The sequence below is a fragment of the Lonchura striata genome, chromosome 8 (genome assembly GCF_050655825.1).
Source record: "Lonchura striata isolate lonStrDom1 chromosome 8, ASM5065582v1, whole genome shotgun sequence".
Classification (NCBI taxonomy): Eukaryota; Metazoa; Chordata; class Aves; order Passeriformes; family Estrildidae; genus Lonchura; species Lonchura striata.
In genome coordinates, this window is record NC_140710.1 from 27,928,993 (window position 1) to 27,941,423 (window position 12,431).

Here is a 12,431-nt window from a genome sequence, read left to right on the forward strand (position 1 = left end):
ATAATTTGAAAATGGCACTAATCAGGGGGATCACTACTCCAGCAGTGTAATTCTCATGTAGTGGTGAGCAATTATAGGAAAGTATTTTCCATTGCTGCAGAAGGTGGAGCAAATGGATTGGATTTTGGGCTGGATGAAATTAATGAATTTAGAGTTAATATATGTAATTTATCTGCTCAGTTTGGACCAGCACTATTATTTCTGATTCCTGAGAGATAAATCCTCTTTTTTGTAAAGCAAAAAGGAAAAAACCCAGAAGTTAAAGTTGCAGGTTTCTGGAACTGTGTCTTGTCCAAAATTAAAAGTTAGAAATAGGATAGATGAAAATAGCAAATCCTGTTGTGGAAGTTTCAACACGTGCTTAAACACAATCTTCCATGTATTGAATTGGTGCATCTGTCTTCAGACTGAGCTTCAAGGACTGAAGATCAACTTTCATGTAAACCTAATGAACAAATGTATTTATTTTTTAAATTTTGAATTTATCCAAACTATTGAAACAACAAAAGGTATTCACTTCTTTGTTTCACACTTAATATTTACTTGGCTCTTTAACTTTTATTGCAAGTTTGTTTGCATGGTTAGGAAAAGGAACGCTGAGAAGACCACAGGTCAGACACTGTTTCTATCCAAAGAAGATTAAATGCAGTTGACTTTGAAACTGATGCCTTGATGCCAGGTTTGTGTAGTTTTGTTCATTTAGTTTTTAAATTTATTTTATTTGTGTGAAGCAAATACAATTTGTGAAACAGTTTAGCTGGGAATTGAGAGAATTTCTTACATAGGAAAGCTATTTTAGTGGGAGTAAAAAATGAATCAAGCTTGTTATTTGCAGCAATACCAAAGGATGTGAAGTTAGCACTAAGGAGGGGAAGAGGAATATTTTTTTGTCCCAGTGGCATCATGCAGGCTTCCACTGCTCAGTGTTCTGAGACTAATTAATCAGTAAGGGTGTCTAATTAAAAAGATGACTGTTCACCAGCTGCCACAGCAGGCTGGTTAATGGGCTGAAACATTAGAGTATTTTTGTAGGAAATATTTGTGTTCAAAATGCTGCGTCTGCTTGTCCTGATTGAAAATGGGGGAGTTTAAGCCTCTGTAGCAAGAATAGGTGGGGTTTTTTTTGCATATTTATTTTGTCTCCTTACTAATTAGGAGTTGTCTCCCTTGACTTTTAAAGGAAATAAATATCAAGGATGGCATAGCAATATGCTAAACAATTGTAAAAGATCCTATTACATAAGGATTAATGATCATTATAATAAAAATGTGATTTTTCTTTTCAGTTGATTGAAAAGAGAAAAAGCTAATACCTGTTACTTTGCTTTTTGAACGAGGCACTTGGGCATTAGTCAAAATAATTCTGGAGGAACTGATCACTTTTTTTGAGTTTCCTCTTTCTTTGAAATTCTGTATATACAGGCAGTTTCTTAGGTTTTACTTTTCCCCACTGTTTCTCAAAGGATAAGGATAGGATGGATGTTACTTAACTCTTAAACTGAGAATTGATTTCATGGCAAGTAGAGTCTTGATATTTTTATAATGTAATGTGGTTTCTAGAGACAAATCAGCTCATGCTGGTTGGAGTGATGGGAAGCTTCATTTTTGGTGTAAGCTGATCTGTTGGTGCTGGCAGTTACAGTCACCTACTTTGAATTATTTTAGTGGTGCTGCAACACTGGAAAAATAAGGTATATATGAACTAGAAATACTTCCTAGAAATCAGTGAAAATTTATTGTCTCTGAAGAATAGAAGTTGATACAATTTTAATTCTTTAAATACCTTCATTTAAATTCAGACTTCAGATAAAAGGTTTAGTTTATGATAAATGTACCAGGGTACCTAGTTCCACAGCAAATGTTAATATTTCTCTTACAAACTCAGGAATAAAATGTCCCTAAGGTGAATTTAATTTGCCAAGTTTTGGTTCATTTAGCACTCATCTGGAGGAAGTCTTTCAATTTTGTGTGCACAAAAGGGAAAGTCTTATGCTAAGTCTTCATCTTCAAAGGAATTCATCAGTTTAGTGACAAGTTCCTTTAGGAAATAAAGGAGGAGCATCAATTAGTAATTTTTATTTTTATGTAATCTACATTTCAGTGTTTATACTTGATGTGGAAAATATCTACAGTAGCATGTTCAGGGCCTGCATAAAATTATAAAATATTCTGCTGCATTAAGAATTTTTCTGCAGTTTCTTTTCCATATGTAATCACATGTAAGAACACTAAAATAACACTCTCAATACAATTCCTGACTCTTGAGGTGATGTATGACCTCTCTGTCCTAAAAGTCACATCAATTGACACATTTATTCTGCAGGGTGGAGTAGAAATGAGATTTGCTTGTGGCCTCTTGGGACCTGTTCTGTTTTGTCTGTGTGAATTTATGATCCATTTTCTGCAAACCAGGGGAGCAGAGTTTGCCCATCATTTCAAACAGTGATAAAACCAAGGGAGCATCAGTATTAGGGCCTGGATAGGTTTAAATGATGGCTACTGGAAGAATTGATATTGCACCAGATAGTGTCATGAGCTCAGGATATATGAATATTGATGCAGATAACAAGTGAATTTAAGTAGGATGGAATTGGGATGTGTCATTGCCTCACTGTTCCCTCACAGTGAGCTAAGAGCTGCTAGTACTTGGCACCTCAGTGCTGGCTTGAAAATCCCTGCTATTCCTTCCTGGATAAAACATAAATAGATATCTCAGTTGAATTTGAATGTTGGTTGGTTTGTTGGTGTTGTTTTCCTGTGGCACTAATGGTGCTAATGCTGGAAGAGCAGCTGTAGTAGAGACATTTTAAACCACAGTTTTCTATATCCCTGAGTAAAACTGGATTGTTTTAGAAGTTCCCTGCAGGGTGTGTTGTCTTTATGGAATTCTGTGTGCATGATTTTCACTGTTAGCACAGGCCACTGCTTACCTGAAGGAAAAGGTAATGTCTGTGTCCACTGCAGGAGCTGGCATTGCTGAGGGATAATTGTGTTTGAGACAATCAGCTTGCTCTTGGTATTCCTCTTTCCTCTCCAGTATACTTCTTCTGTTTTCAAATAAAGATTGCATAACTGGCATTCAGGAGGCTGCAGCATTCCAGAGCTGGAGCTTTAGAAATATTAAATACCTTTATTGCAGGGAGCAAACCACCTTTTCTTGACTATTAGTTGCTTATTTCACTGTGTTAATATTTGGTGTTATAAAAATTAAAGAAGGCTCTAAGTGCTTAGAGAGAATCCAAACATTTGGTGTTTGAAGTTTCTTAAAATGCCTTTGCTAACACCAAAACTGGTGGTCAACACTTTATTAGAGCATGTTTTACCATAGCTGTGGACAGCAGTAGCATTTGGAATAGTAACAAACCCAGCAAGGCTTGAGCTGCATGTGTAGAATATTAAAATGTACAGAAGTGATGAACACATCACTTAAATCTAAACTGGAATTTGATGTAGGGAGTGAATTCTGAACCTTTATGTATGACTTCTTTATAGTAAAACCCCAAATGGCAGGGTTATTTGTGTTCTGTAGGATATTCTTCCAAAGGCCTGCGGTATTAAGGTAGATTTTACAGTGATCACTTTAAAAGAGATTAGAAACCTGTGCGTCTTTACAGTCTATATCCAGTAAGGAATTTTTTCCTTTGCAGTGATGAGTATGGTCATACAAATTAAGAGTCATGTCTTCTGTCAGCAAGCAAATTTGCAGCTGCTGAGGTAAACTAACCAGGAGATTGTTAGAAAGAGTATGTGCAATAGCAGACTGCAAACAATCTCTTATATAGGTTTTTGTGGACATAGACAAATATTTTGGCAGCTAGGAATTTTTTCTTGCTGAGGGTTTTCATCAGTTGCTTTTTAAACTGACAAGCAAATGCTGATGATATGGAGCGTCACATATTTTAATCATATCCTGCATATGACAAAGCTGTCTTCAGATGGGTGGTTTGTCTTCAAAGCAATCAGTTTCAAAATACAGCCTTTTTTTGACTCAGTAGTACAAGATACAGCCTGCATTAAACCTAAATAGTTATTAATGGGGATTGCAATTTCAGACAGTGTGCTTGCCAAAAGGGTTTTCTTTTACTGCATGTGCCATCTTTTTTTATACCCTTACCTAGCATTTGCAGGGCTAGTCACAGCAAGTGTGGGGTTTTATTTAGAAATCTCCTTTCCCCCATTTCTCTCAGAGTCACTGTTCAGGTGTGGTGTCAGGGTGAGATGGGAGCAAGCCCTGGGCCTGGGCAGGATGGACGGGTGAGGCAGCCTTAGGCAGGTTAATGTAATTACAGACTAATGACACTTTTTGGTACCTGTATGGCAGAGGAATTTGGAGGTACCTTTTAGATCCATGCCCCCTTTCTTTCATGAGTTTGTAGAGGTAATTCCAGAAAGTTCTTTTGATCTTTGTTGTCAGTTGTCTAGGATTTCCTTCTCTTTTTTGTAAAGACTCTCCAATTCTTAATGGAAATTGGAAGATATATAAACACACGTTAGGGATAGACCCACAAATGTTAGAATGAGTATTCTTTGGTGATGCTTTTATACTTGCATGTGTGTTCAATGCAGAATGGCTGCCCCTGACACAAGAAGAATACTGATGCTGAATGCCAGCAGTGGATTTACACAGCTGGCAGTTGAGTAATATTTGGATGTCTGCTCATTTTTTTTAACTCAAAACCATATATTTCAGGCAGCCATGCACTTGATTACATTTAGGCTATTGCACAATGAGGAAGTTAATTTCATAGAAAGCTCAGAGCAGTAGTAGCTGGTTGTCTTTTCAGGACTGTCTGGTTGAGTCAGCAAGAAGCCTTGGAAGCAGGCAGCCAGGCTCCTTTAGCCCAAGCAGAGACATACTTCTGAAACTTGCATTTAAAGTCTTGGTGTTCCCATGTCTAAGATTTATCCTGACTCCTGAAAATGTGTGTAAGGTGAATATTGTACAAGGAGTTTCCTTTGCAGAAGCTGTTGACTTGGTCATAGATTAGTAAGATATTTACCTACGTAATTTACATTTCTAGAAATGTTAGCTTCATGTGATTCTGAGAGGGGACTGTGTGTCCAGCCTCAAGGATTAATACTGGGACAGGGGAAGCAAAACTACGGAAATCCATTTGAATTTTCAGTGTTAGCCTTGTTGTACAGTCATGTGTATTATTTGAATTTCCAGTGTACATCTGATTTCTTGCTACAATAAGGAATTAATTTGATTCTTCTCCATTTAGTGCAAGCAAAGAGCCTGAAAAAAACTAAATGAACAAAACCACACAAACCTGGCATCAAGGCACCAGTTTCAAAGTCAACTGCATTTAATCTTTGGATAGAAACAGTGACTCACTTGTGATCTCCTCAGTTTTCCTATTCCTCACTATGCAAGCAAACTTGCAATAAAAATTAAAGAGGCAGGTAAATATGAAGTGTGAAACAAAGAGCTGTAGTTTTGGCCATGCTAGTTCTGCTCACTGAAAGCTCTTGTGGATTGTGGTGAGAGACTTTTCATGTGGGTCAGACAAGAATTATGAGTAGTACTGCTAGTAGCAACCTTAATTTTCAGTGCATTGAAGCCAAAATAAAAGGCACATGCTGTGTTAAAATACCAGCTTACACTGGGATCCTAGCACATGCTATGTATATGGTTTAAGTGCAAATATTTCCAGTACAAGTTACTGTTTCTAATCATAATTTCCTGAAGTATCTGTTAAATACTTTGCTTATTATTAATTAAGGCTTGTCTCAGTATGGCTTTTGGAATATTTCACGGTGCACACAGTTCTTTTAATTTTAAATTGAAGTAGTAATTTTGACAGTCTGAGAAATAATGGATAGGAGAATAGTTCTCTGAGATTGAAAATGCTTGTATAATTAGGAGCCCTGAAATGGTCATCAAGCACATATCAGAAATTTAAAGATGCAGTCATCTTCTGGTCATAGGCACCCTTCCATACATATAAAGAGACAGAACTCTGCTGCTTCAGACAGATCAATTTTGGTACTTCCTAACTTCCCAGTACTTAATTTGAAATCATTAAGCAACCTTTATCGTGGAATCCTAGAATGGTTTGGATCAAAAAGGACTTTAAATCTCCTCTTCAGCCCACTCTCTGCCATGGTGGGCAGGAACAGCTTCCACCAGCCCAGGTTGCTCCAAGCCCCATCCAGCCTGGCCTTGGACACTGCCAGGGATCCAGGGGCAGCCACAGCTTATTTTGGGATCACTGGCACATCAGATAAGTGGTAAAATGTTTGTTTTTTCCTCCTGACTGTGAGAAATTGCAATGTGTCATTTTCTACTCACCTTGAGATGCTCCCTTGCATTCCTCAGAGTTCTCTGGAATTGTACTAATTGTGATCTCTAAAGCAGAATTCCCCCCAAAAAACCCAACCTCTATTTGTCTCTGAAGCTCTTTCTGTAAATTGAGTCATAGATGATACATTTTAAGCCAGCAGAATGCTTGATTATTCTACTTTTGACTGCCTTTAAAATTCTAGTTGCCATAACAACTTTATTTCTTTATTTTTAGCACATCAGTTGCCATAACAATAAAATATAGCTTTTTGAATGTAATCATTTTTCCCTTACTTTTTTTTTGCTTTGTTTTATAAAGAACCTTCTTGGGGGGAAAGAAAATGTGCAAAAGCTCATCCCCTGTGAGTACTTGGGTTAGAACATTAGCTGAAAAATAAGGTTTTTTTTAAATCTAGCCTTGTTCCATTTCTGTGGAATTTTTTCTGAGTATTTTCATAACTTAGGCAGAAAAATGAATGCAAATAATTTTCTTCAAATAATTTTTACTTGTGTAAAACCTTTCATTTGTAAAAAATTATTTCTCATTCTTATTTCTTTTAGTTAGTGTTAGTAGAAAACCTTAACTGTTAAGAGGGTAATTTCTAATACCTTTTTTTCAATATACATCATGTCTATAAAGTCACTGAGTTAGAGGCAATGTTTTGTTCAGCATGTTTGGGGCAGTTTGATGTGATATATTTTTAAAATATATGAACAAAGAGATTGACTTCCAGCTTCAAGTCATAATATTGAGCAGAGGGGAGAGGTTTATGTGTGAATTTAATATTGGTGAAAAAAGTTGGCCTTGAATGTAATCTATAGATTGGACTTTTCCATTTCCTGATAGTGTCCTTTCCAAAAGGATTTGTAGATATCAGTGTTGTCTTTATAACCTCTTCTTAGTTCTGATAAAGTATATATTTGATTTTGATTTTTTTTTAAGAGATGGCAGATAATATCAAGTTTGGTATTTCTTCTAGAATAAATGATTTCTTAGCTCACATAACATTTTACATGTGCCAATTTCTGGCTATAAATATAAATGTCCTCATTATCTAATAAGACAAAATTTGCTAGTTATTGGAAGTTGAATGTATTTAGATGTCATCAATCTTAAAAAATAGTTATCAGATGTATGATGACTTTATAAATTTTAATTGGGTAAAAATTAACTCAGGGCTGCTGGGGGGAGGGGGAGAAGTCAGTAATTCTTGCTTTCAGTGGCATTTTCCTAACACCTCTCATTTCTGGATTCCATGTCTGTGAGTTACCCAGGAATTTATTTCCACTGTTATTGGCAAAATTTTCTCTGTAGATCATTCTCAGTAGGAAGCTATTCCTTGTCCTTTCTCATATATGGATATTGATGCAAGTGTGTTCAGATCCATCCTGGAGGAGAACAGAAGTGATACCTCTTCAGCACTTCCAGCTGGGAGGAAGATTTGGTCTAAATGAAGATGAGCTTAAAATCCATAAAAAGAAATTGTGCCACCCTTCAGGCTATAAATAGTTATCGTGCCATATCCTTCTCATGTTCCTCTTTCCTATTTCTTCACAATGTGGTAGAATAGTAATCCTGAGTAACACTTAGTTTAAAATAGTCTTAAAAATTTACTTTGCTTATTTTTAGCTTTTCTGTTCTCAAGAAGTAGTGGAATTTGGTTTACTGGGATTTGGGGTTGGTACCACCTGCTCCCCAGTAGACCCTGCACTAAAACGAACAGCAGCTCTTCAGTTCTGAACTGATTCTGCCCATACCAACAGTCGGAGCTGTGACTTCATCCCCTGAATGATCCTGATTGTTCAGTGCTTTTCTGAGCCACCTCTCATGTCCTTGAGGAAGAACTAAAAAATCTACTAAAGGAACAGTTTAGGGTGGAATGTGTCAATTCTGTAATCATCTAAACCATAAATTGTTGCTGTGACCAGGCACGTGTTTCCAGCCAGCCTGTCTGGGTTAGACTGGATGCTCTGGGAGGATGTTCTGTGATGGTTTAACCCAAGCCACATCCATGGAGAGGGGATTTGAGTCTGTTCTTGCTGTCTGAGTGAGTTTGTCACATAAGAGCTGGCAGTTGCCTGAGAACTACTAGAAGAGAGTACTAAGAAGAGAGAATTAGACTGAAGGGGAACTATTCTGTGGTACATCCAGGCTTTTGGTTTTGAGAGGCGGGTGTATGTGGGTTCAGTCCTCATCTTCTTAGTAGCTGCTTTTGCATGGGCCTTACAAGTTGGCTGCCTAATTAAGGCTGCAATAAATTATTCATCAGTTGAACTCATTAAATCAAAATTGCTTGCCTTTTAAAAGGTCATGCTGTAGTTTAAGAAAACTATTTGGCTTGCAGTGTGTGAAAAATTGAAGCAGGCAATCACAATGTTTGGGATTTCTTTTTTAATAGCTTTAAAATTTCTTATTCTAGCTCTGCTGAAATGGAATTACTCCTAACACTGACAGAGCTTATGCTCCTGGCAAGCCAGCTGGAATGCTTTTCAACATATACTTTCTTGGTGTCCACTTGAAATATGCTTTTAGAATACCAGTATCTGTGGAATGTAATTCCTGGCTTCACACAGACAAAAGTATTAGTGAAACTACAACTATGTCTGAATATGTCTCTAAAAGGTTTGAATGAATGCAGTACTAAAGTCTCTTATGTATTGTTTTGAAATATGAAAAATGATTCCCACAGGAAGGGAAAGGGCAATGCTACTTGCATTGTGCAGTCTGTTCTCTACATTTCAGCATTTCTTCATTTACGGTTCTCTTAATTGCTTTTGCCCTGTGATTTAATATTTTAATTGTCCCTTGAACGATGGGAGCAGTGGAAGATAGTAAGTTGGTGCTGTTTCCTGGTATACTTTTCTTTCTTAAACTACTGCTAGTGGAAGAGCAGGTGGTTTAATGTGGCACATAAAACTGTCTAAGGGCACATGTTTAAATTTTTGCTTTTTGTACCATCTTAAGAAGTTTATCTGGTGCTCCTATCATATATGGTCAGTCAGTAAATAGCATCCTTCTGTAGCTTATGTGCTGTTTAAAGCAAATGCTCTTTGGCTACTGAAAAATGTTAATTGTCACCATTAACTTGGCTGCACAGCATTTCCCTGAAGTAAATTCACTTCTTGATTGATAGTTTATTGCACAGAGTTATTTCCATCGATTCAGGGCACAAGAGTTTGGTGGTATTTGTCATCTGGATTGAGCTTGTAAAGTGGATTCAATTTGCTGTAGGACCATCAATATCATCTCAAGGGAAGCTCCTCCTTAAGGAAAATGTTCTTTTATATGAAATTCAGAAAAATATTTGCTATGTATGCATCTTTGAATAGCATCCCTGCCCATGGTGGGGAGGGTTAGAACAAAATGATCATTAAAATCCCTTCCAATCCAAACTATTGTGTGATGCTATGAAATATAATCCATGAGATCACAGGCAGTAATGTTTAAAAGGAGATTGTAGCAATTTACTTCAAAATCTTGCATAATATTTATTAAATTCATGAATAATATTAGGAGTAATTTGAAAGTTTCAAACTTTAGAGGCATTTGATGTAATTGTTGCTTAACAGCATGAAAAGACTGCACAATAAACTTGCAAATGTGAATGCCCATCTCTCTCTACTGATCCACATAAAAAAAATAATTTGCCCATTTCTTCTTGTTCTGCATCACAGCATCCTAATTACCTAACACTTGTGTGATACTGGGTAATATTTGCATCATTAGAAGCAGTGCTGGAAAAGGGCTGAGCTGTGAGTCCAGCAGAGGGTCGGGCTGAACCTGAGCCTGCCGGAGCAGCAGTAGTAAAAGGTGAAGGGATCATTAGCTCCCTTCACATCTCCTGACTTTTTAGAAGGCTGCTGTCCCCTTGCAGTCTTCTGAACTTGCCTCCACCCTTGATTCCAGATTATACCAGCCTCTTCCTTCTGCCTCACCTTTCAGAACCTACTTTGCTGCTGCCAGCAAATTCAGTTTTGCCCTAATGCAGAAAAGGCCTGTGCTGGCTTTTTTCCTGTGCCCAAGAGGTAAGAGCTCCACAAGAGCCATCTGCATTTCGGAGCTGCAGCTGTGTACCTGGTGTCTCTTGATCTTTGTTGCAGCACCAGGTACATGAGCTGTAGCATTGTAAAATGACTCATGGCATTCTTTAGGATCATAGGGTGGGAGGGAGAAGGAAAGGAACTGGTCTCTGATAGCAAAATTGAAAAATGAGGTTGGCAGGTGGAGAAATGGTTTAAAAGTTTCTACAATATACTGTTTCCTTCAGAGCTGACACTTGTGGGTTTTTGCCACTGGCCCAAGTGTGTTTGGTCTCGATGAGGATGAAGACAAGCCACAGCAAGAAAAATTCTGAGCTGATGGTTGGAGTCACAGAGAGAGTGGTCAGATACTGGAACAGGGGCCCAATGAGAACTCCATCCTTGGAGATGTTCATAGCTCAGCTGAATGAGAACCCAGCACAACATGGCTTAAATTGGGTGTTGGCTCTGACTTAGAACTTTAGCTCCCCCTTTGGAGCAGGACATGGGGTCAGATGGTATCCAGGTGTAAGGGGTTTGAGAAGCCTAAGCTTGTTTTGATAAAAAAAGAATGGGTTTATTTATATATATATAGACACTTCTTATATCTCATCATATGCCTGCGCTGAGGTCAAAATCCCCGTGTGTTCTGTGTAAGCGCGAGCTCTCCGGCAGGTTTTAAATAGACAGCTCCAGTGGGTGGATTTGGGGAAGAGGCTTTATATTCCAAATAACAAATAGAACAGATTTCTGCTTTAAATACAGCACTAATATGACTTCATAGAGCAACTTCAAACACCAATATGATGTAGAAAGTCCTGTCTATGCACACATACACACACACAATTTTTAAGGCAACTAATGATTTTCCTTTGTTCTCTGTTACTTTTAAGCTGTACTACAAATGCAAGCCTTATAGAATAGAATTATTCTGGAGGCAGTAAAAACAAAACCAAGGTATCCATAAGATACATGTAAAAGTAAATACCAGAGGTAGTTAAGATTAAAAATAAAGCAAGCTGAAAGAAGCACCTTTAGGCTTAGGAGAAAGTATATAAAAGAAAAAAAATACTGTAAAATAACAAAAAAAAACCAGGAGTTGGGCAGAAAAATAGAAGTTAATGAGCTAGTATGTATATCAACACTGTCATTCAGGTCTGCATCTAAATAAATAACTGCTATGTTCGTCATCCCACACTCAGCTGGACCTCCTTGCTCTCATCAATGCCTTTCAGAAAGATTTTACAGAAACGATTGCTGTCCATTTAATCCAGCTGACCATCCAATAATTTAACAAGGGAAGACTTCAAACTAGAAATGAGTGGTGTGATTGAGATGCTGCTTTGTGCACTGCAGGGGTTGCTTCTATCAGTCCTGTTTCCTTACAACAAAGGATTTAGCAAACAAATACTGCTATTCCTTTTCAAACATAATGACTAATAGATTGTTTTCTTGCTTGGAGCTTCTAAATCTCCTTCCATATGGACTTTTTCTGTCTGAGAAGCTTTATCTGGTTTCCTTCCAGGGTCCCACATCACCACTGCTTTCACAGCCTTGCTTTGCATATACAAAGCTCATGCTCCTACCACATCCCCTCTGTTTTCAGCAGGATCAGATGGTGTGAGCCTTCTGTTTTGTATGGTGATTTGTATTGTTTTTAGCATAATTTATAAAGAAGGTGAGGAATTGCTCCTTCTGTTGGGCTTGAAGAGTGCTCAATCCACCAGCTGGATATAACCAGCTGTGGGAACATGGGCACCATGTAGGTTGCTGCCTTGGTGACAGTAAGGCAATTTTTCCAGTAGAACTTTTCTCTTCCTCGCTTCCTTCTCTTAAAACACAAATTAGAAAAAAAATCCTGAAGCAGGTTTTGTTTAAAACTGCCAGAGGCCCAAATGTGCTCCTAATCTCCAAATAAAAAAAAACTTTTCTCATACAGCTTTTAATGTACTGTCTCTGATACAACTTTCTGGTATTGCTACATTTTGTAAAATTCTCTGTAACTGTGTAGTTTCCTCAGGACTAGTTGATTTCTGATTACTTTTCACTTGCCCCAAAATATACATAAAACAGTACAACTTGGTGCTGTTAGCATGGCGCAGTTTACAGTGAGTGGCTGAGGTGA

At 37.6% G+C, this 12,431-nt stretch overlaps 1 protein-coding gene across 3 annotated transcripts in view; it reads left to right on the top strand.

Annotated features, from left to right (window-relative positions):
• RABGAP1L (RAB GTPase activating protein 1 like) overlaps positions 1 to 12,431 on the top strand; it is a 230,906-nt gene that overhangs the window by 58,634 nt on the left and 159,841 nt on the right. The window lies entirely within an intron of this gene.